The sequence below is a fragment of the Heterodontus francisci genome, chromosome 29 (genome assembly GCF_036365525.1).
Source record: "Heterodontus francisci isolate sHetFra1 chromosome 29, sHetFra1.hap1, whole genome shotgun sequence".
Classification (NCBI taxonomy): Eukaryota; Metazoa; Chordata; class Chondrichthyes; order Heterodontiformes; family Heterodontidae; genus Heterodontus; species Heterodontus francisci.
The window spans coordinates 33,567,207-33,590,545 of record NC_090399.1 but is presented as its reverse complement, the minus strand read 5'-3'; positions in this window follow the sequence as shown (position 1 = coordinate 33,590,545).

The window sequence follows — 23,339 nt, the reverse complement described above, 5'->3', positions numbered from 1 at the left end:
CCTGATGTTGTCCCTCCAACTGTCCTGTGTGTTCTCCTGATGTTGTCCCTCCAGCTAACCTGTGTGTTCTCCTGATGTTGTCCCTCCAAGTGTCCTGTGTGTTCTCCCAGTGTTGTCTCTCCAGCTGTCCTGTGTGTTCTCCCGATGTTGTCCCTCCAGCTGTCCGATGTGTTCTCCTGATGTTTTCCCTCCAGCTCTCCTGTGTGTTCTCCTGATGTTTTCCCTCCAGCTATCCTGTGTGTTCTCATGATGTTGTCCCTCCAGCTATCCTGTGTGTTCTCCCAGTGTTGTCCCTCCAGCTGTCCTATGTGTTCTCCTGATGTTGTCCCTCCAGCTATCCAGTGTGTTCTTCTGATGTTGTCCCTCCAGCTATCCTGTGTGTTCTCCTGATGTTGTCCCTCCAAGTGTCCTGTGTGTTCTCCCAGTGTTGTCTCTCCAGCTGTCCTGTGTGTTCTCCCGATGTTGTCCCTCCAGCTGTCCGATGTGTTCTCCTGATGTTGTCCCTCCAGCTCTCCTATGTGTTCTCCTGATGTTGTCCCTCCAGCTATCCTGTGTGTTCTCCTAATGTTGTCCCTCCAGCTGTCCTGTGTGTTCTCCTGATGTTGGCCCTCCAGCTGTCCTATGTGTTCTCCTGATGTTGTCCCTCCAGCTATCCTGTGTGTTCTCCTAATGTTGTCCCTCCAGCTGTCCTGTGTGTTCTCCCCATGTTGTCCCTCCAGCTTTCCTATGTGTTCTCCTGATGTTGTCCCTCCAGCTGTCCTGTGTATTCTCCTGATACTGTCCCTCCAACTGTCCTGTGTGTTCTCCTGATGTTGTCCCTCCAGCTTTCCTATGTGTTCTCCTGATGTTGTCCCTCCAGCTGTCCTATGTGTTCTCCTGATGTTGTCCCTCCAACTGTCCTGTGTGTTCTCCTGATGTTGGCCCTCCAGCTGTCCTATGTGTTCTCCTGATGTTGTCCCTCCAGCTATCCTGTGTGTTCTCCCCATGTTGTCCCTCCAGCTGTCCTATGTGTTCTCCTGATGTTGTCCCTCAAGCTGTCCTGTGTGTTCTCCTGATGTTGGCCCTCCAGCTGTCCTATGTGTTCTCCTGATGTTGTCCCTCCAGCTATCCTGTGTGTTCTCCCCATGTTGTCCCTCCAGCTGTCCTATGTGTTCTCCTAATGTTGTCCCTCCAGCTGTCCTGTGTGTTCTCCCCATGTTGTCCCTCCAGCTGTCCTATGTGTTCTCCTGATGTTGTCCCTCCAGCTGTCCTGTTTATTCTCCTGATATTGTCCCTCCAACTGACCTGTGTGTTCTCCTGATGTTGTCCCTCCAGCTGTCCTATATGTTCTCCTGATGTTGTCCCTCCAGCTCTCCTATGTGTTCTCCTGATGTTGTCCCTCCAGCTGTCCTATGTGTTCTCCTGATGTTGTCCCTCCAGCTGTCCTGCGTATTCTCCTGATGTTGTCCCTCCAGATGTCCTACGTGTTCTCCTGATGTTGTCCCTCCAGCTATCCTGTGTGTTCTCCTGATGTTGTCCCTCCAGCTCTCCTATGTGTTCTCCTGATGTTGTCCCTGCAGCTATCCTGTGTGTTCTCCTGATGTTGTCCCTCCAGCTGTCCTGTGTGTTCTCCTGATGATGTCTCTCCAACAGTCCTGTGTGTTCTCCCAGTGTTGTCCATCCAGCTGTTCTGTGTGTTCTCCCGATGTTGATCCATCCAGCTGTCCTGTGTGTTCTCCCGATGTTGTCCGTCCAGCTATCCTGTGTGTTCTCCTAATGTTGTCCCTCCTGCTGTCCTGTGTGTTCTCCTGATATTGGCCCTCCAGCTGTCCTATGTGTTCTCCTGATGTTGTCCCTCCAGCTATCCTGTGTGTTCTCCTAATGTTGTCCCTCCAGCTGTCCTGTGTGTTCTCCCCATGTTGTCCTTCCAGCTGTGCTATGTGTTCTCCTGATGTTGTCCCTCCAGCTGTCCTGTGTATTCTCCTGATATTGTCCCTCCAACTGTCCTGTGTGTTCTCCTGATGTTGTCCCTCCAGCTGTCCTATGTGTTCTCCTGATGTTGTCCCTCCAGATGTCCTATGTGTTCTCCTGATGTTGTCCCTCCAGCTATCCTGTGTGTTCTCCTGATGTTGTCCCTCCAGCTATCCTGTGTGTTCTCCTGATGTTGTCCCTCCAGCTGTCCTATGTGTTCTCCTGATGTTGTCCCTCCAGCTATCCTGTGTGTTCTCCTGATGTTGTCCCTCCAGCTATCCTGTGTGTTCTCCTGATGTTGTCCCTCCAGCTGTCCTATGTGTTCTCCTGATGTTGTCCCTCCAGCTAACCTGTGTGTTCTCCCGATGTTGTCCCTCCAGCTCTCCTGTGTGTTCTCCCGCTGTTGTCCCTCCAGCTGTCCTGTGTGTTCTCCCGATGTTGTCCCTCCAGCTGTCCTGTGTGTTCACCCGATGTTGCCCCTCCAGCTTTCCTGTGTGTTATCCCGATGTTGCCCCTCCAACTGTCCTGTGTGTACTCCCGATGTTGTCCCTCCAGCTGTTCTGTGTTCTGCTGATATTGTCCCTCCATCTGTCCTGTGTGTTCTCCCGATGTTGTCCCTCCAGCTGTCCTGTGTGTTCTCCCGCTGTTGTCCATCCAGCTGTCCTGTGTGTTCTCCCGATGTTGTCCCTCCAGCTGTCCTGTGTGTTCTCCTGATGTTGCCCCTCCAGCTTTCCTGTGTGTACTCCCGATGTTGTCCCTCCAGCTGTTCTGTGTTCTCCTGAAGTTGTCCCTCCAGCTGTCCTGTGTGTTCGCCTGATGTTGTCCCTCCAGCTGTCCTATGTGTTCTCCTGATGTTGTCCCTCCAGCTATCCTGTGTGCTCTCCTAATGTTGTCCCTCCAACTGTCCTGTGTGTTCTCCTGATGTTGTCCCTCCAGCTATCCTGTGTGTTCTCCTGATGTTGTCCCTCCAGCTGTCCTGTGTGCTCTCCTAATGTTGTCCCTCCAATTGTCCTGTGTATTCTCCCGATGTTGTCCCTCCAGCTGTCCTGTGTGTTCTCCTTCCAAGAAAGTGCTGTTTCCTGATATTTCTGTATCTTTCCTTTGTGAATTCTATCACATGATGCTCAGAATGTGTATTGAAGTGAGTTCCCACTCACCCAACCTTCAGACTTGATTAATAGCTCTCTTGATGGTTTAACTTTTGATCTGTTAATTTTACAAAAGGACTACATTGACCTGGACAATCCCAAATAGTTAAGTGAAACTGCTTGGGTGCTTCCATTGTTCTGGCTAATATCTGATACTCTCACCTTGACATGGGATGTAGCCAACATGTCTGCTATAGTTTCTACTTGCATTGTTCTGACTAATCTCTGTTAACACAAATCCAAATTCTGATAATCAGATTAACTTTGGGACTCAGGCAAATTTTAACATTCCCCCTCATGAAATTTAGTTTTTAAATTCTGTTTCATTTATTTTGCATACAGCTCTCAGCCTGATCAGCTTGACTCTACAAAGTTACAAATTACACAGCACCAACTTATCCACTAACAATTTTACAGACTCCACTAATTGTGTCTGAGCTTTGTCTACTCATGGTGACCCTCCAAATGGACCCCATAAGAAGGAAGATCTTGCTGGACCTGCAGCTGATATTCCAACCGCTGACGCACACTATATATATATATGTGTCCAAGCAATAATGACAGTGATGGTCAACACAACTGGAATAACTGAGAAAATATAAGATTAATTAATCTTCCTGACTGGATTGACTTTTTTGAGGAAGTAACAAAGAGGATTGATGAAGGTAGGGCAGAGGATGTGGTTTACATTGATTTACGCAAGGCATTTGACACGGTCCCACATGGCAAAGTGGTCAAAAAAATAAAAGCCCATGGGATATAGGGACATGTGGCAGGTTGGATCCAAAATTGGCTCAGTGACAGGGAACAAAGGGTAGTAGTCGATGGATGTTTTTACGAATGGAAGGTGGTTTCTAGTAGTGTTCCACAGGGCTCAGTGTGGGTCTCTTGCTGTTTGTGGTATATATTAAGATTTGGATTTATATGTGGGAGGCATGATTCAGAAATTTGCTGATGACACAAAATTTGGTCGTGTAGTTGATAGTGAAGTGGATAGCTGTAGACTCCAGAAAGATATCAATGATTCGGTTGAGTGAGCGGAAAAGTGGCAAATGGAATTCAATTCAGAGAAGTGTGAGGTAAAAAATTTAGGGAAGAAGTGAGGGAATAAACGGGAGGATATTGAGAAGGGTAGAAAAAATGAGAGAACTTGGAGTGTATGTTCACATGTAACTGAAGGTGGCAGGACAGATAGATAGAGTGGTGAAGAAGGAATATGGAATGCTTTCTTTTCTTAGCCGAGGTATAGAATACAAAAGCCAGGATGTAATGCTGGAACTATATAAAACGCTGGTTCGGCCAGAGATGGAGTATTGCATACAATTCTGGTCACCACTTTACAGGAAGCACATAAATACTGTGGAGAGAGAGTACAGAGGAAATTTAAAAGAATGTTGCCAGGACTTGAAAATTTCAGATATGAAGAAAGATTGGATAGGCTAGGGTTGTTTTCCTTCGAACAGAGGAGGTTGGGGGGTGACTTAATTGAGGTGAACAAAATTGCGAGGAGCCCAGATGGAGAGGAAGGACCTGTTTCCCTCAGTGGAGAGGTCAATTACCGGGGGCACAGATTTAAGGTGATTGGTAGAAGAATGAGAGGGGACATGAGGAAAAACCTTTTCACCCAGAGGGTGGTGGGTGTCTGGAATTAACTTCCAGGAACAGTGGTGGAGGCAGAAACCCTCAATTACTTGAAAAGGTACCTGGACATGCACCTGAAATGTTGTAACCTGCAAGGCTGTGGACCAGGTGCTGGAAGGTGGGATTAGATTGAGTGGCTAGCTTTTTTTGGCTGGTGCAGACACAATGGGCTCAATGGCCTCCTTCTACAACATAATTCTTCTATGGTTCGATGACTCTAAAGCATACCAGCCCAGATGGATTGGCCCACATTATATACTATTTCCCATCATTTGTGGTCGCCTAAGGTTTTGATTTATTTCTTGATATCTTTATTATCCTTCTGCATACGAACCAAATATTCTTGTGAGGTATTGACTTCAAACTAAGTAAAAGTGGGGAATCGGGTGACCAAAGTGGACACTGACCTTCGGGCTTCCTCCTGAAGGGGCAACTCCAACTGCATTTCTGTAACATTGTGCAGATGAACTGGAAATAACAGTTTTCCTCTGACCTTGACCAGTTCAGCTGGGGAGAGACAAAACATGGAGTTATTAAGGGGGCAGAGGGTTTCCCTGTGGCATAGTTATGAGGCTCTGGTTGTAACACAGTACCTTCCCCTGTCCATGTAGGCAGTTCCTGCCTTACCGGAACTCCATCAGATTACAATGACTGTGCAGTTTGGAGAATGCTCATCCAATGTGAACCCACACGTGGGTGTAGTATGCTGGTACATGTCACACCTACACACCCTCTCGTTTCCAACTTGTCAGCAACACTCCAAGTCTGAGACTCACCACGTGTTTATTTTGATAATCAACCGTCGAGAATGGTCCTGAAATTCCTTCAAGATAATATCATCAAGGGAATGTTTAACGATTCCTATGGATTCTACCTTATCCAACTGCACAGGATGTACTGTAGAGTTTACAATGATCAGGACTGCCAATATCACAGGAATCAGGCCGTTACTACACTGAGAGTGAGCTCGAGGGCTGAAGAAGGCCAGGCCATGCCGTCTGATGTGTTTATATTATTCTTCCATTTTATTGGTTCCAAGCCAGGTGGCCAAGTGGTGATTCTTGACAAGGGCAGAAATCTGATTAGATTCGAGCTCAGACAATCCTTTTTGTAGTAAAGGTAAGCACAAAGTTTCCATCCATATTACAGGTGACTGCTTTGGTGATGTTCTGCTGTGTGTACTCTTCATTGTTTTACCCAATAATCTCATCGCCCTTATCCGAGAGGGACTGCATGGCCGCTACTATCTCTCGGATGAATAACAGGGTTTTACCTTGTTCATGGATTATATCCCACTTTGGTCATTTAATTTGGTTAAAAGCCCCTTCAGTTGCCTCCACATGACTTCATCATGTTACCACATAGACTCGACATCTATATAATTCAGGCCGGCCACACTGGCGGTGACTCCTATCCCTACCCATTCGGCTAAACCTCGTTTGTGTTGGGCCTTCAGCCCTTCACCCATGTCTGAGTCAGAGCTCCTCCAATCTGTCCTGTGGTTCCTCACCTGCACCTCCCCGAACACTTCATTTAACATGAGGTGAAACAAGTTCAGGTAGTTACTCTGACACAATCCGTCAGACATATGCAAACAGGTTAAATTAAAAACAACCAGAACAATTTCAAAGCACACATCATTATAGAGCAAATCACCTGATTCCATCACTTCTAATCCATTTGTTTGTGGATTAGGGAGTAACATGGGACAAGAGGGAGCCGGACTTCCAGCAGTGATTTGACCTGGTTTCCCAATGGTCTCTAACCTCACCTGAGAGCTGACATAGACACTGTCATCACCCGATTCACAACGGACGTTACCACTGTGTCTATTCCAGAACTGGGACCAGTTTAATGTTTGCATTAGCACCAGGTGTTACGATCAGGTGAGAAAGGTGTCTACGGGTCTTTTACTGTCTTCACCTGGTATTATTGTAACAGGGTTTAATTTAAAATCACTGTGTTTGGAGCTCTCCCATTGTGAATCCTTGTTCACAGCTTTCCAATTATAAGGCAAAGAAATGAGCACACCAGGTATTCTTTAGATTTAAAGAAGAAAAGTGAAATTTATTTGTCAATGATCGGGTAAGGACGCTGGAACTTTGGGTTCCATTTCCCCTCTTGCCGATTGACCCGGGACATCACTTGGTCTCCCATCTTCCTGGATTCTCTCATATATCCTTTTAATTCCTCAATCTCTTTCCATAAACATTCGACCTCATTGGTCCCTCTTCCTATCCGGCTCTTCCCATGAGGCCTGCTAGATCCTCCAGTTGGACTTTGTCTGGAAAAATGGCCTCTTTGGCCACAGTTCCAACACCCTGAAGCTGACCGAGTCTGGGTTTTAGGGAAGTGCTGGGCAGGGGGCCCATACTGTGGGCTTCCCTCGTTCCTCCATGGGGGCAATGTGGGTCTTACACCCGGGGGCTGGATCACATGGATCTTTGCCTTTTGGGATTTTACTTGTTCCCACTTCTGGTTTATCCACTCCCTTACCCACTCCTCATTGTGGTTTTTATTGGAGGGATCATAACCATCATTAATCACATTATATCTTTCATGCACAGCCCCAATCAGGTATTGAATCCACTGCTTTACTTTGAACGGGTCATCACTATCACGATCGTGCCCGGGAAAGGCTGCCTGATAGTGATTCCATAATCAGTCTGTAAACACATTCGGGGACTCGCTAGCCTCCTGCTTGCATTCCAGCAGGTCCTTTAGGGAGCTGTGATCAGATGCTGACCCATGACCTGTGACTTTCCACACTGTCTCTTTCACCCCTCTCCAGGTCCCAGTGCCTTTCTTAATGGAGGTAGGAAGAGACTTCTACACATCTGGATGGCACACATGCAGTACCAATTTCACCCTCTCTCCCTCATCACAATTATGTAAGTCAGCTACTTGCTCTATTGCTGTTATACTGGGACTCAGATCCTCCCTATGTCTAATCTGTGGGATATTCTGAGCTCTCTCTTTTAACTGCAGAGCATCAAACAGTACTGTGGTGGTTCCCACATCCTCCCCTCTTTGTTACCTCAAGGGACATCATCACCCCTTTTCCCTCTAAGCCATTGTTATCATAACTCACATTCAGATCACTCTATTCTTCCCTTCTGCATTCATATTCCCATGTAGACCATGTGAGATCATTGCACTCTATTTCTCCCATGGAACCTTCCTGTTCCCCAACCTGTCTCCCTGATACAGTGAACATTAGACCCCGCTGTTGCTCCAACTTATCCTTCAACTCCTGAATCTGTTTTTGACAAACAACATGATTGTCTCCCTTTCCAGCAATTCTCTGCTCCTCCACACATTGCCTAAGAACACCCCTTAGGACAGCACTAAGCTCATGGGTTTTCCTTTGGTATTGTTCTACCAGCCCTCTCTTTTCTCCCAGCTCTGCCTCACACTGCATCAATTTTCTGATCTTATCACCAATCTCAATCTTTAAATAAGAAAGTGATCCGGACAGAGACTCACAACGCTGCTATTTGTCTTTTAACTGCTTCTTAACCTCACTCAACCGAGTCTGGTTCATCTCCACCACTCCCTTTAGTCCTCTATTTCATTTTTAATTTGGTTATTTTCTGCATTTGCCACAGAATAATCATGGTGTTCCATTCATGCTGTTTCATTTTCTTTTCCTTCTGTAACCTTTGATGTAGTTCTGACCCCTGTCACAAACTGTTTACCTCAGGCACTGATGATTTACCTGCTCCTAGCTTCTTGTCCACATATTTCTGAATAGTACTGATTCTTCTGCAATGACACCTACCTCCTGTCTTCTTCTTTGGCCGCTTTGACTCGAGAGACAATTGGTAAGCGCCTGGAGGTGATCAGTGGTTTGTGAAGCAGCGTCTGGAGTGGCTATAAAAGCAAATTCTCGAGTGACAGACTCTTCCACAGGTGCTGCAGATAGAATTGGTTGCCGGGGCTGTTACACAGTTGGCTCTCCCCTTGCGCTTCTGTATTTTTCCTGCCATCAGCGAAGGTCTCTTCGATTCGCCACATTTTAGCCCCACCTTTACGGCTGCCCGCCAGCTCTGGCGATCGCTGGCAACTGACTCCCACAACTTGTGATCAATGTCACAGGACTTCATATCACGCTTGCAGACGTCTTTAAAGCGGAGACATGGATGGCCGGTGGGTCTGATACCAGTGACGAGCTCGCTGTACAATGTGTCCTTGGGGATCCTGCCATCTTCCATGTGGCTCACATGGCCAAGCCATCTCAAGCGCCGCTGGCTCAGTAGGGTGTATATGCTGGGGATGTTGGCAATACGGTTTTTCCACCTGATGCCAAGGATTCTGCACAGGCAGCGAAGATGGAATGAGTTGATACATCGCTCTTGGCTGACATACGCTGTCCAGGCCTCACTGCCGTAGAGCAAGGTACTGAGGACATAGGCTTGATACACTCAGACTTTTGTGTTCCGTGTCAGTGCGCCATTTTCCCACACTCCCTTGGCCAGTCTGGACATAGCAGTGGAAGCCTCTCCCATGCGCTTGTTTAATTCTACATCGAGAGACAGGTTACTGGTGATAGTTGAGCCGAGGTAGGTGAACTCTTGAACCACTTCCAGAGTGTGGTCGCCAATATTGATGGATGGAGCATTTCTGACGTCCTGTCCCATGATGTTCATTTTCTTGAGGCTGCTGGTTAGGCCAAATTCGTTGCAGGCAGCTGCAATCCTGTCGATGAGTCTCTGCAGACACTCTTCAGTGTGAGATGTTAATGCAGCATCGTCAGTAAAGAGGAGTTCCCTGATGAGGACTTTCCATACTTTGGTCTTCGCTTTTAGACGGGCAAGATTGAACAACCTGCCACCTGATCTTGTGTGGAGGAAAATTCCTTCTTCTGAAGACTTGAATGCATGTGAGAGCAGCAGGGAGAAGAAGATCCCAAACAGTGTAGGTGTGAGAACACAGCCCTGTTTCACGCTATTCATGATGGGAAAGGGTTCTGATGAGGCACCGCTATGCTGAATTGTGCCTTTCATATTGTCATGGAATGAGCTGATGATTCTGAGTAGCTCTGGTGGACATCTGATCTTTTCTAGTCATCTGAAGAGACGACGTCTGCTGACAAGGTCAAAGGCTTAGGTGAGATCAATGAAAGCCACGGAGAGGGGCATCTGTTGTTCACAGCATTTCTCCTGTAGCTGGCGAAGGGAGAACAGCATGTCAATGGTGGATCTCTCTGCTTGAAAGCCAGACTGTGCCTCAGGGTAGACATGCTCAGCCGTGTTCTGGAGCCTGTTTAAAGCGATTCGAGCAAAGACTTTCCCCGCTATTCTGAGCAGGGAGATTCCACCTTAGTTGTTGCAGTCACCGCGGTCACCCTTGTTCTTATAGAGGGTGATGATATTGGCATCGTGCATGTCCTGTGGTACTGCTCCCTCGTCCTAGCACAGGCAAAGCAGTTCGTAGAGTGCTGAAAGTATAGCAGGCTTGGCACTCTTGATGATTTCAGGGGTAATGCCGTCCTTCCCAGGGGCTTTTCCACTGGCTAGAGAATCAATAGCATCACTAAGTTCCGATTTTGTTGGCTGCACGTCCAGCTCATCCATGACTGGCAGAGACTGGGCTGCATTGAGTGGGGTCTCAGTGGCAACATTTTCCCTGGTGTCCAGTTCTAGGTAGTGTTCCACCCAGCAGTCCATTTGCTTGCGTTGGTCAGTGATTGTGTCCCCTCTTTTAGATTTGAGGGGGGCGGTCTTCTTGATTGTTGGCCCAAAAGCTCTCTTAATGCCATCATACATTCCTCTGTTGTTTCCGGTGTCAGAGGCCAGCTGAATATGACTGCATAGGTGTTGCCAGTCGTCAGTTGCGCAGAGCCTGGCTGTTCTTTGTACAGCACTTCTGGCTGCTTTAAGTGCTAAGGATGTTAACTCGCTGGGGGCTTTCTTGTAGTTCAGCGGTGCGATGTGCTTAGCGGCTATGACAGGTTCCAGCTCTTCAAAGTGAGATTGAAACCAGTCTGCATTCCGCTTCACAGGTTTGCCATAGATGGTCATTGCTGAGTCATAGATGGCATCTCTGATGTGGGCCCACTTGGTCTCTGCATCCCCTGTCGGAGGTTTTTGAAGGGCTTTTTGAAGTGATTTTAGAAACTTATGTAACAGCTGTGGATGAGAAATTCTGCTGGTGTTGATGCACGGGCGGCCCCTCTGCTTGGAGTGATGCAGCTTCTTTGGTCTGAGTCTGACCTTGCTGCACACCAGGGAGTGGTCAGTGTCGCAGTCCGCACTGTGGAAGCTGCGTGTGATTTGAACACTGTTTAAAGAGGCTCGCCTTGTGACAATGAGGTCCAGCTGGTGCCAACAACGTGATCTTGGGTGACTCCATGAAACCTGGTGACAGGGTTTAGTATGAAAGAACGAGTTGGTGATGCAGAGGTTATGATAGGTACACAACTCCAGCAGTCTCTGTCCATTCTCATTCATCCTTCCAATGCCATAGTGCCCAAGGCAGGAGGGCCATGAGTCATGGTCGTCCCCAACCCTGGCATTAAAGTCCCCCAGCAGGAATAGGTGTTCGGCGTTGGGGATGCTACTAATGATATTATGGAGTTCCTCGTAGAACTGGTCTTTAGCTTCAGGTGGGGAGCAGAGTGTTTGAGCATAGATGCTGAGCAGGCATACTGGACCAGAGGTGGTGAGCAGTCGGATGGACAATATGCGTTCCGAGCCATTTGAGGGTGGCTCTATCATGCTGAGCAAAGAGTTTCTGATGGCGAAGCCCGCTCCATGCTATCTTGGTTCTTCAGGATCCCTACCCTGCCAGAATAAGGTGTAGTCTTGCCCTCAGAGATCCACTCGCGGGGAGGCGTGTCTCCTGAAGTGCTGCAATGTCCACATTGAGTCTGCTGGGCTCTTTGTTAATTATGGCAGTCTTCTGAGAATCGTTGATTTGTGTAAGGTCTTCCGACAGGCCAGGACACATAGTTCTGACGTTCCAGCTTGCAAAACGAAGGGCTGGTACCTTCTTTCCTTTTTTTGTCGTGCTGTTTGGTGCGGTGTTGCAGTCCGCCTTTCGGGCAATGACCCCGAGCTCCAAGCACCCATTGAAGCAGGTGGACTGTGGCGGGACAGAACCTTACTGACCGGGGGCTGTCCGGTTTGAGGCGGACGGTAGCTGTCCAATGAGATGCGATGACCTCTCCCACCGACAAAGTCAACCCGTGATGCCCAACCTCTACGCCAATTGAGCTGGACTTATAACCCGTAACTGCTGCCTTCCATGTTGTTTTGGTCGCTGTGAGGCGACTATGGAGTGACATCACCATGGCACATGCTTGGGCGGATGTATGGAGGTTGTGAGTTGCCCAAGCGTCAAAACCCCCCTCTCGGCCTTTCTGGTGGTGTCCAAAGGAGTGCAGAGCACAATGTTTGGCACCGGTATGGCTGCAGGAACTGCCGGAAACATGCCAAAGGTGACACATGACTGCCGATGGGGTTCCACTCCGGATTTTCTGTTAGGGTTTACTCCCTTAGCCTTGGTCTCTCCCGAGACGCCCACAGTGGGGTTGTTGGTGCCCCTGCTCAGGGATAGGTGGATGACAGTGGGAGGAGGTGGGGGGATGGTGGTATGGGGGGGAGGGGGTGCAGTGGGAAGGGTGGAGGGAAGGAGATGCGAAGGGGAGCTGGGAGGGGGGCTGCAGGTGGGTTGGGGAGGGGGTGCAGGGGAAGGGGGTGCAAGGGGAAAATGGTGCGAGGGGGGAGCTGGGAAGAGGGTGTGAGTGGGTGGGGGGAAGGGGTGCGAGGGGGTGAGCTGGGAGGGGGTGTGAGGGGGTGAAGGGAAAGGGGTGCAAGGAGGTGATCTGGGAGGGGGTAGAGGAAGGGGGTGCAGGTAATAAAACATTTCATCAGCTCCCACTATTGACCTCGAGTGATCTGAATGCTGGTGGGGTACCTTCATTAATTGGTTAGTAGTAATCAGGGTAATCGGGCTCTCGGTGAAACTATTCGCTTCCATCTGCATCGTCTTCATCAACAAGCGGATCATGACCCTGGTGACCAGGCTATCCCACAGTCTGCAGGGCCTCCTCGATATCAGCGTCCCCCAGTGTACAGCATGGAAGGAGACCTTGCCTTTGTTGTGCCTGACTTTATTCAGGTATTCTGATGCAGCTCGAAGCACATCTGCAGCACAATGTCGGTGAATTCCTGCTGGTACTGGCGCTCGAAGCTGTCTCCCACCTCCTGGAGGACGCGGTGACTTATACTTTTCTCGATCCACCGGCTTTTCTGGGTCTTTCTTAATCTCCTCCTGGGTGACTGTAGATTCCACGGCCATGTTCCCATCCCTCCTCAGCTAGATTCCTGTACTTAACTGGTAACTGAGACTGAGAGACCGTCCACTCATTTATTTCACTTATTCACAAACCATTCCCCTCCTGTCAGAACCATCCCTAAAAATACACTGTGTGTTTCGTTCAACACTTACACCCGAGGCCCACCCAGGGACACCAATATATTCAGAAACCTTTTCAAACACAATTAAATGATTTCTTAAGATTCAGGATTGATGCGTTGTGCAAATAGAAGTTTATTGCACAGATACTAATACTAATGACACTATCAGTACTAATAATTATCCCTGTTATACAGTAGATTCATACAACCTGTTTCTTGCAAACGCAAGGTGATAAAACTTGTGAATGTTGTCCCTCCAGCTGTCCTGTGTATTCTCCTGATGTCGTCCCTCAAGTTCTCCTGTGTATTCTCCTGATGTTGTCCCTCCAGCTGTCCTGTGTATTCTCCTGATGTCGTCCCTCAAGTTCTCCTGTGTGTTCTCCTGATGTTGTCCCTCCAGCTGTCCTGTGTATTCTCCTGATGTTGTCCCTCCAGCTGTCCTGTGTGTTCTCCTGATGTTGTCCCTCCAGCTGTCCTGTGTGTTCTCCCGATGTTCTCCCTCCAGCTGTCCTATGTGTTCTCCCGATGTTGTCCCTCCAGCCGTCCTATGTTCTCCTGATGTTGTCCCTCCAGCTGTCCTGTGTGTTCTCCCGATGTTGTCCCTCCAGCTGTCCTATGTGTTCTCCCGATGTTGTCCCTCCAGCTGTCCTGTGTGTTCTCCTGATGTTGTCCCTCCAGCTGTCCTGTGTGTTCTCCTGATGTCGTCCCTCCAGTTCTCCTGTGTGTTGTCCCAATGTTGTCCCTCCAGCTGTCCTGTGTGTTCTCCCAATGTTGTCCCTCCAGCTGTCCTGTGTATTCTCCTGATGTCGTCCCTCCAGTTCTCCTGTGTGTCCTCCCAATGTTATCCCTCCAGCTGTCCTGTGTGTTCTCCTGATGTAATCCCTCCAGCTGTCCTGTGTATTCTCCTGATGTAATCCCTCCAGCTGTCCTGTGTGTTCTCCTGATGTAATCCCTCCAGCTGTCCTGTGTATTCTCCTGATGTAATCCCTCCAGCTGTCCTGTGTGTTCTCCTGATGTAATCCCTCCAGCTGTCCTGTGTATTCTCCTGATGTAATCCCTCCAGCTGTCCTGTGTGTTCTCCTGATGTAATCCCTCCAGCTGTCCTGTGTGTTCTCCCGATGTTGTCCCTCCAGCTGTCCTGTGTGTTCTCCTGATGTAATCCCTCCAGCTGTCCTGTGTGTTCTCCTGATGTTGTCCCTCCAGCTGTCCTGTGTATTCTCCTGATGTTGTCCCTCCAGCTGTCCTGTGTGTTCTCCCGATGTTATCCCTCCAGCTGTCCTGTGTGTTCTCCCGATGTTGTCCCTCCACCTGCCCTGTGTGTTCTCCCCCAAAGAAAGGCCTGTTTCCTGATATTTCTGTACCCTTTCTTTGTGAGTTCTATCACATGATGCTCAGAATGTATATTGAAGTGAGTTCCGACTCACCCAACCTTCAGACTTGCATAATGGCTGTCTGGATGGCTTAACTGTTGACCTAGACAATCTCAAATAGTTAAGTGAAACTGCGTGGGTGCTTCCATTGTTCTGGATAATATCCGATACTCGCAATTTGACATGGGATGTAGCCAACATGTCTGCTATAGTTGCTACTTACATTGTTCTGACTAATTTCTGTTAATCCAATTCCAAATTCTGATAATGAGATTAACTTTGGGACTAAGGCAAATTCTAACACACCAGAACAGGAGGAGGCCATTCATCCCCCCTCGTGCCTGTTAGACAGGAACAGGAGGAGGCCATTCATCCCCCCTCGTGCCTGTTAGACAGGAACAGGAGGAGTCCATTCATCCCCCCTCGTGCCTGTTAGACAGGAACAGGCGGAGGCCATTCATCCCTCCTCGTGCCTGTTAGACAGGAACAGGAGGAGGCCATTCAGCCTCTCAAGCCGGTTACACAGTGTATGATTTAGGTTCAGGAGTCACAGATTACCCAAAATAGGCAGTCGAGAACTCAGAAGTAATTTTAAAATTATAATATTAATATATAATATAATCTGTTAAAAAGCAACAGTTTAGATATGATGCATAAGCTGAATAGAAATAAGAAGTAAAAGACCTGTGACGGATGATTTTGCAGCCGATCTCTGCAGCTGAAACGGCAGTCTTCTCTCTCTCTCTCTCTCTCTCTGTCTCTGTCTTTTCACCTCCTCCAGTTAGCCGAGGAGGCAGGAAGCTTTCTATCTTCTGCAAGACAGGAGCTGTTGTCTCTGCTCCTCAGAGGATCCATTGATAAATCTTATTATTGGGGGCTGGTAGTTCATCCTCTGTCAATTACTTGTTTGAACCCTTCTAACCAATGAATACATGACAGGTACCTGAGGTGTCAGGGTTGGTCACCTCCCTGTTGTCCATCAGTCTGCCCCTAAAGTCACCTTTCACTTTATCTCATGCTTGGTTTTGTTTGTAAACTTCTGCCAGACACTTATCTAGAGAGGGTACGAGGCTCCATCTTATCATCTTTAGGAATGTCTTGTTTCAGAGCCTGTGCTGGAGTCATGTCCTTGGCAGTGATAACAGGCCTGTGCTGTCCGAGCTGCCTGCTATAGAATCTTTCTTAATAAGAGAGAGAGAGAACTATCTCAAAATGAATTCTACATTATTATGTGAAATATCATTTATTCTAGGTCTGTTACGACTGGGTGAGGAAGGGGTCTCAGGCTCCCTCTTCTCTCTTTCCTGGTTTTGCCGTAACAGGGTTTATATTTTAAAACACAGTGATTTTAGCTTACCACCTCAGTGAGCCCTGGCTCACTGCACTTTAATTGTAATTGCAAATGAACCAATCACACAGGCTTTCATGAGTTTAAAGAAAAAAGATGTAAGTTTACTAACCTTATCAATTTAACATGTTAAAATCACTAAAATACACAACACTCCCAAGCACGCATATATACGAGAGGCATACACCCATAAATAGATACAGAGGAGGGAGAAAGAACTGGGGGAGTGGTTTTTGTAGAGTTAATTAAAATTGGAATGCTGATACAGTTCTCAGTGTCCTTGCAGTAGTGTCCTTGATTGAAGTGAAGGTCTTGGAGTCCTCATTGGGGCCCGATGCACAATTTCAGCCTTGCTTCTCTGATACCAGAAGGCTGAAGAGGGGCTTTGTCTGTAGTCTTGAAGTTTAAGCTGCCAGCTTGAGTTGCCTGGGACTTTGCTGAAGAGAGAGAGACAGAGAGAGGAAGACTTTTCTTCCACAGTCCAGTTGCAGTTTGTTTCCTTTCTATGAGGCACAATTCAAAAGCCCCAGTCTTACCAGCAGATAGGTCATATGACTATCCCTTTGTTTGAAGCAGCAACTTCTTGGAGGGTTGTTGAATTTCAGAGCCTTCCAGACATACTTGGTGGGGGGTGGAGTTTTGTCTCTTTCAAAGTCAAAGGTTATCAATGTCTTTTGATCATCACTGTTGACAAAACCCATCTCGCTAATTGAATCAGTGAGCACTCCCATTGTCTCTCCATTCAACTGTCTCTCAGCTAGTCCCAGTCTACTCAGAATGCAAATGTGTAACCATAATTTCAGCTGTTCCGCTCTTTTTTTTAAACAATTTATTTTCAATGTCCAGTAAAAAAGTTTCAAGTAGTGTCCCATGTGACGAAATTAATATGTTTCAATTTGGCAGGTGTGATTCCCATCACAGGCAGCTTTTTCTTACAGCTCCCCTTCACCATCCACCTCCCACCAGCCACAGCAACCCCCCCACCCCCGCAATCCTCGAGAAGGGAATATCCTTCTTGACTTCTCACAACTGATTTTTAGCTAAACTAGATATTTCCAAGCTGCAACCAAGAATAAGTTTAAAAACCTTTCTGGTAAAATGTGATCACTATCAACTTATGTTCGTGTTCCCCACATGCAGATCATCTCACTCAATTCTAAATTATTGACATGTCACTGGTATATATGATTCAAACAAAAGATCATGCATGTACTTAAAAGATTCGAAAGCTCTCCTTTTAGTTGTATCCATCGTGCGGATAATTCTTACTAAATACTAGATCTATTCCTCAATTGTCATAATCCAGATTCCATAACCCTCTTTATGTTAAGTGCCGAGCAATTCTATTCCCTCTGACAGGTACCATTCTGCCCTGATTATTCTAAAGTCAGTTTCTCTATAGAGTATATATCAATACTTTGATGTTTTAAAACGCTACTGGCTATATTAGCCATCTCAAGTAGCTGAGCATTTCAGAGAGCCATTTTTCAGTGCAGGTTCACCATGCATTTTACTTATTAGTTACATGGCACGTAACATCACATTTATACACTTATACTGGTGTCCCAGAATTGACTCACACATTCTTGACTCTCCGGTGATCTTATCAAAAGATCAAGGGGGCGTTGGGGGAGTGTCTGTCTGAAGAACATTCCTTATCTCCTCCTACATGGTCCCAAAGACTTGGGTTGTAGCCAGACTATCAAATGCAGTTCTCTTAAAAAAGTTAATAGGCAAGGACACAGGCATCTCCAAGAGTAAGTATCAAGTACAATTCTTAACCACACTTCCCTAACTCTTCCAATTCCTATTTGGTAATGGGATTTTTTTTTCTGTCTCTATCACTAACCTTCAATCACTTACTATCGTCCAGTTTTACACATCCCAGTAGTTACGATTCTATCACATTCATGAATCCTGAAGAAACGTTACAGTCCAATGTAATATTCTCATCATATCTTCAGAACAAAAACCACACATTCCCGTGGTGCTTGGCATCAACACTTTATTTTTGTCTTGCATCTTATGTTTTGTCATTTCACAATTATCCCATATTCAAATAAGAGTGTTATTGGGCTGACAGGTTTTGTCAATGTTCAATTAATTTCTCCCCAAAAGAATCTTTCTGGTTTTTTTTGATACTCTGGAATGACCTAGACTGCTTTTCCATCAATTTTTTTGTTGAATGAAAATTTGATTATCCCCTTCAATTTCAGATTAGTTTTCTCTGCAGAGCCCAGTGGTTAATTTATCCAATCATATCTGTCAATTTAGAAACTTAAAAATTCAACTATGTCCAATATATGAATTCACACTCAGCAATACAAATGTCGTGCAGTGAAGTAAATTAAAAAAGAACAGCTATCAGCACAAAGGGTTAACTTCTCTACTTGTTTTCAAGCGGGCCGAGCAAAACATTCTCAAATGAGTCCATTTACGTAACTTTATTTCCAATCAAAGATGAACCAAGCACTGTTATAAACTGTTTTCCCAAGTCTTACAACCCTTGTTAAACTTGCATAAGTTTTTTGTTATTCTTAGGAATTGAAAACAACAAAATCAGTAGTAACTTCAAAGGAAAACATTGGCATCAGGGAAGACAGTATTTTAGATTAAACTCCAATTGTTTCCAAATTTATTAGCGTCTTCCTCAAACTGATTTTTCAATTTCTGATGTTTGTGAACAACACTCTGCTTTAACAATGACTCGACAGTGGCTCGAATATACAGTAAACTTTCAACTGTGTAAGGATACTGCCTCATAGGAGCATGTCTGTTAATATCTTCGAAGTTGGTCATGTTTCCACAATCATGTTTATGGGTTGTGAATACACGGCCTCTGGTATCAACAGTGCAGACTAGCGGTCTCTCACTACCGTCATATTGGAGAGGGGAAATCACCTCTCCCAGGGAGACCAGTAGGAGTCATTGGGGAGGCTGCTTACTGGCCTGGAGGACTGAGACACTGCGACAGCTACTGGCCGGGTCTCAGTTCCTATTCACATTGTCTCTATCGCTGCCTCCATTCTGTCTGGTTCGACAGGATCAGGACTCATCGAAGCTGGAGGAGGAGGAGAGGAACAAGGCTCACTATTTCTGTCAGTTCCCCCCTACGTCTATTACAACAGTCGTGAGTGTAATGGTCCAAGCAGTTACAGTTAAAACAACGCACTGGGACATTCCTTCTCCACACGGGGTTTTTAGGAGGTCCAGATTCCTGACTGGGAAAGGGACCTTCGATGACTGCTACCTTAGATTTCACAGGTGTTCAAGGGAGGTTACCACAGACCTGTCCCCAGGCCGTACCGACGTGGAGGATCAAATCATCCCAGGTCACTGTTTTAATGTTATAAACACCCAACCCATTACAGACTGCTGGCTGGAGCCCGCTCAGGAAAAGACTGTTAAAATATTCGGTATCATAATAGGTATCAACATAGTCCTCCTGGTCCTCCCCCTCTCGAGTCTTATGGTAACAGTCATAGAGTTTCTGTGCGTATACACCCGGACATTCGGTGGGGGCCAGTTTGATGTTAACAAGGACTTCAATAAATGTTCTCTTCCCCTAGGGCCCTTCGTAGGTCAGCCTCTATCTCCTTGAGTGAATCTTTGGCCATAGTATCCCAGTACATCTCCTGCTTTAACTCTCGAGAGCATGCAGCTAGGAGGATCTGTTTAAAGTCATCACTCTCTAACTCTAGGTGTGAGGTCTTAAAAATCTCCCATTTTGGAATGAGGAGGAGGGGGTCAGTACTCATATCCACTGTTATCCCTAATGCTTCCCTCCAGGGCCCTGACCTCGCTGGGGGAAAGGGGCCTGTGTAGTTGTGACCTCTTCTCTGAGCAGGGTGGATGGGGATGGTTCTTCACCGTCCCCTCTCCCCCCTCTGTCATGGCCCTGGGTCGAGTAACCACACACACTGGCATTTTCCTGTCTGCCTTGTATGGGAGAGATGGAGCAGAGGGGGTGAGGTTCTCAACTATATTGTCCCAACAAGGGCCGGGGTCCCTGCTCTGGTTTTGGAGACAGCAGCCACCACTGCCCGCTGTTGGCTGATTGTACCTGGAGTTGATGGATTTTAGTTAAACATGGGACATGGTCTGCTTCAGGGGAGGTGACAGTTTGTTGCTGAACTAACTCCCTCAAAGCCCCTCTTGCATCTTCTAACTCCTCACTCAGTCTGGTATTTTCTGCCTGTAATTTAATATTTTGTTCCAGTATCTGCTCTAGTTTTTTCCTTGGATAACACGCTCTGTCATGTGCTTCCTGTTCCCAGTGTAACTGATTGTACAGGATGGCAATGCTGTCCTGTCAACCTTCACTTTCTTTTTGTAACTTATCCACCTTCTCTCTTAGTTCTTATTTTTTTGTCTATTTAACTGTGAGGCAGATAACTGGATCCCATAGGCCAATTTATCCTGGTCCCTTTTTTAACTAAAGTTTGCTTTTCTGAACCTCCTCAGAGAGCCGACCGTGAATGGACTCGTAATCCCCATCACACTCTTCTACAATCCCCAGTATATCTCTCACTCCCGGTGCCCCTGTCTTCACCGTCAATCTATCTATCAGCCGTTCCCTGTGATATACCAACACCATTGTACTTCTGTCTTTACTTAACCAAAACTCTCCTGATGTTTTCTACCCGTCTCATACATTTAACTAAGCTGTTGCTTCTTCCAACTCAAGCCTATGATTCCGACCATCGTGATTACCACTCCTGACACCAATTTGTAAGATTTAGGTTCAGGAGTCACACATTACCCAAAACTCATAAGTAATTTTACAGTAGTTTATTAAATGTATTGTGAAGCAACAATTTCGATAATGCATAAGCTACATTGACAGAAAAGTTATACGACCCGTGACAGATGTGAACGGTTTACCGATCCAGGAGAAATGAGTGAGCTGATCTCTTTGATCATCTTTTACAGCCGATCTCTGCAGCTGGAAGGGCAGAATTCTTCATCTCGCTTTCTCTCCCTCTGTCTTTTCACCTCCTCCAATTAGTAGAGGTATCAGGAAGCTTTCTATCTCCAGCCAGACAGGAGCTGCTGTCTGGGCTCCTCCCAGCATCCATTGATAAACCTTATTATTGGGGGCTGGTAGTTCACCCTCTGTCAAGCAGCTGTTTGAACCCTTCTGACCAATGAATACAGGACAGGTAGCCGAGGTGTCAGGGGACGTCACCTCCCCCTTGTCCAACACTTCAGCTCGAGGTCATCTTTCAGTTTACTTCATACTGGAGGCCAAATGTCAGCTTTCATCAGACATTTGTACTTACAAGAGGTTAAAGAAGGCACTAGAAGCCTCCCTCGTATCAGCTTAGGAACGTCTGTGGTCTAGTGACTTCTATATGACCCTCTTGGGAATGTCAGGCTCTTTTCACCCCATCTTATTCACAGCAGTGATGACCTTGGTGTTAGGAACTGCTTCTCTGTCCCTCTTGAGAGAGAAAGGAAAACAGTCTTTCTGTGGGTCTGTTTCATACTAAGTCTACTGTTTCTATAAGAATTCTATATTACTCTGAGAAGTATTATTCCTTGACTCATAATCCACATCTCACACTTCTACAATCCCCAGTATATGTCTCACTCCTGGTGCCCCTGTCTTCACCGTCAATCTATCTGTCAGCCATGAAGTATTATTTCTGACAAGATTAATGGTTTTTAAATGATCAATTGTCTTTCCTTCAATGGGAATGTTCAGTATTTTAATCCTGTCCCATTTGGAAGTTTATTTGTCAAAATTCTCGTGTCTTTGTTCCCCACAAAGATGGCGGCCACTAAGGGGCAACGAGACCGGCCGTGACCGCCATTGTTGACGAGGAAGATCTGGGAGGAGACAAGAGTGACCCAAAAGTGTCTGTATTCTCCAATAGCACCAGTGGGAGCTTGTGGCCATCCAGCTGCAGCAAGCAGATTGTTTTAAATAAAAACAAGAAATGCTGGAACCACTCAGCAGGTCTGGCAGCATCTGTGAAAAGAGAAGCAGAGTTAACGTTTCGGGTCAGTTTTGTTTGTTTAAAATAGATCTGAAACAAAATAGATTATTTTTCTACTCTGGCAATTTCTTTCTCAGCTTCCCTTATTCAAGTCGCTTAGTCTTCCAATGTGAAAACAGACAGGGAGTGCTAACAGTCTATTCTGCCATGGAAGGCTGCACAACTGGGTCAGATCCTGTGAACTCCTTTTATCACAGCAACTGTGGGAACTCCATCGCCAGAAGTGATCGCAGCTCCTTTAAGAGAGAAGGCCCAGCACCACCTTCTCAATGAGCAATTAAGGATGGGTAATTAATACTGACCTCGCCAGCAGCATCCACATCACGCGCATCAATCTATACAGTGAACAAATATGGAAGCAGATGACAACATTTATTCAGGGTGTTATAACTGAGGTGGGAGGAGTGCACTGCCTTTTCTCGTTCCCCTTCTCCACAGGTCAAAACATACATGTTTCTTTACCCAGTTACCAATGCAGTCAATCATATACTCTACACTTTATCCCAGAATAAAATATACCAACCAGGTTTCTTTAATAAACAACAAAATTATTAGTTTATTATAAAACAAGACTCAACCAGTAATTAAACAAAGCATTAACGTGCACATTGAAATATAAAAGTTCCCTTTTTAAATTCCCCACACACAAACACACACAGTGAAAAACATACAGGAATTCTCTCTGCAGAGGTCATGTTACAAAAAAAAAGACAAACAAAGAATATCTTGACCAAATATTTGCTAATTCTTGAAGAATAAAAAGATATTGAAAGATGTCAGTTGTCCCTTTTTTGTCTGGTGTCCCAAATACGTGTAGATGCCTGTCACTGGAATATTTCTAAAGCAGTTCTTTACAGGCGACATTGAAGAACAGTTAGGCAGGCTTTTCAGGAGAAATGAGGCATCATTTTCTCTATTTCACACACGATCATGACGATCTCAAAGAGAGGGAAGAGGGTGAGCTGATGGTGACTACTCTCTTGGCTGGTTTTTTCAAACTGTCTTCAAAACAATTCACATCTCAACACACTGTCCAAAGCAAAACCAAAAATAATATCTCAAAATTGAAGCCTCCTGACCCCTATAAATATTGACCTGACACTTCTCTGTAAAATTCTTCCCAAGGTCACCAACATTTCTGTTGTTTATTGCTTAAAGCACATGTCTTCCAGAAAGTCCAGCTTATATGAAATCCTCAGCAATGAATCCATCTCCATAATTTAAATATATATTCACAAAACATGTATTTACAAAAAATATAGAAGCACTTTTGCAGCAAGGGTCTTTCACAGACCCCGGCTGAGTGGGGAGATTAACCTGCAGTATGTAGTCAGGGTGTTTTACAGACCCAGGTGAGTGGGGGGATTATCCTGCAGTATGTGTTCAGGGTCTTTTACAGACCCCGGGTGAGTGGGGGGATTATCCTACAGTATGTATTCAGGGTCTTTTACAGACCC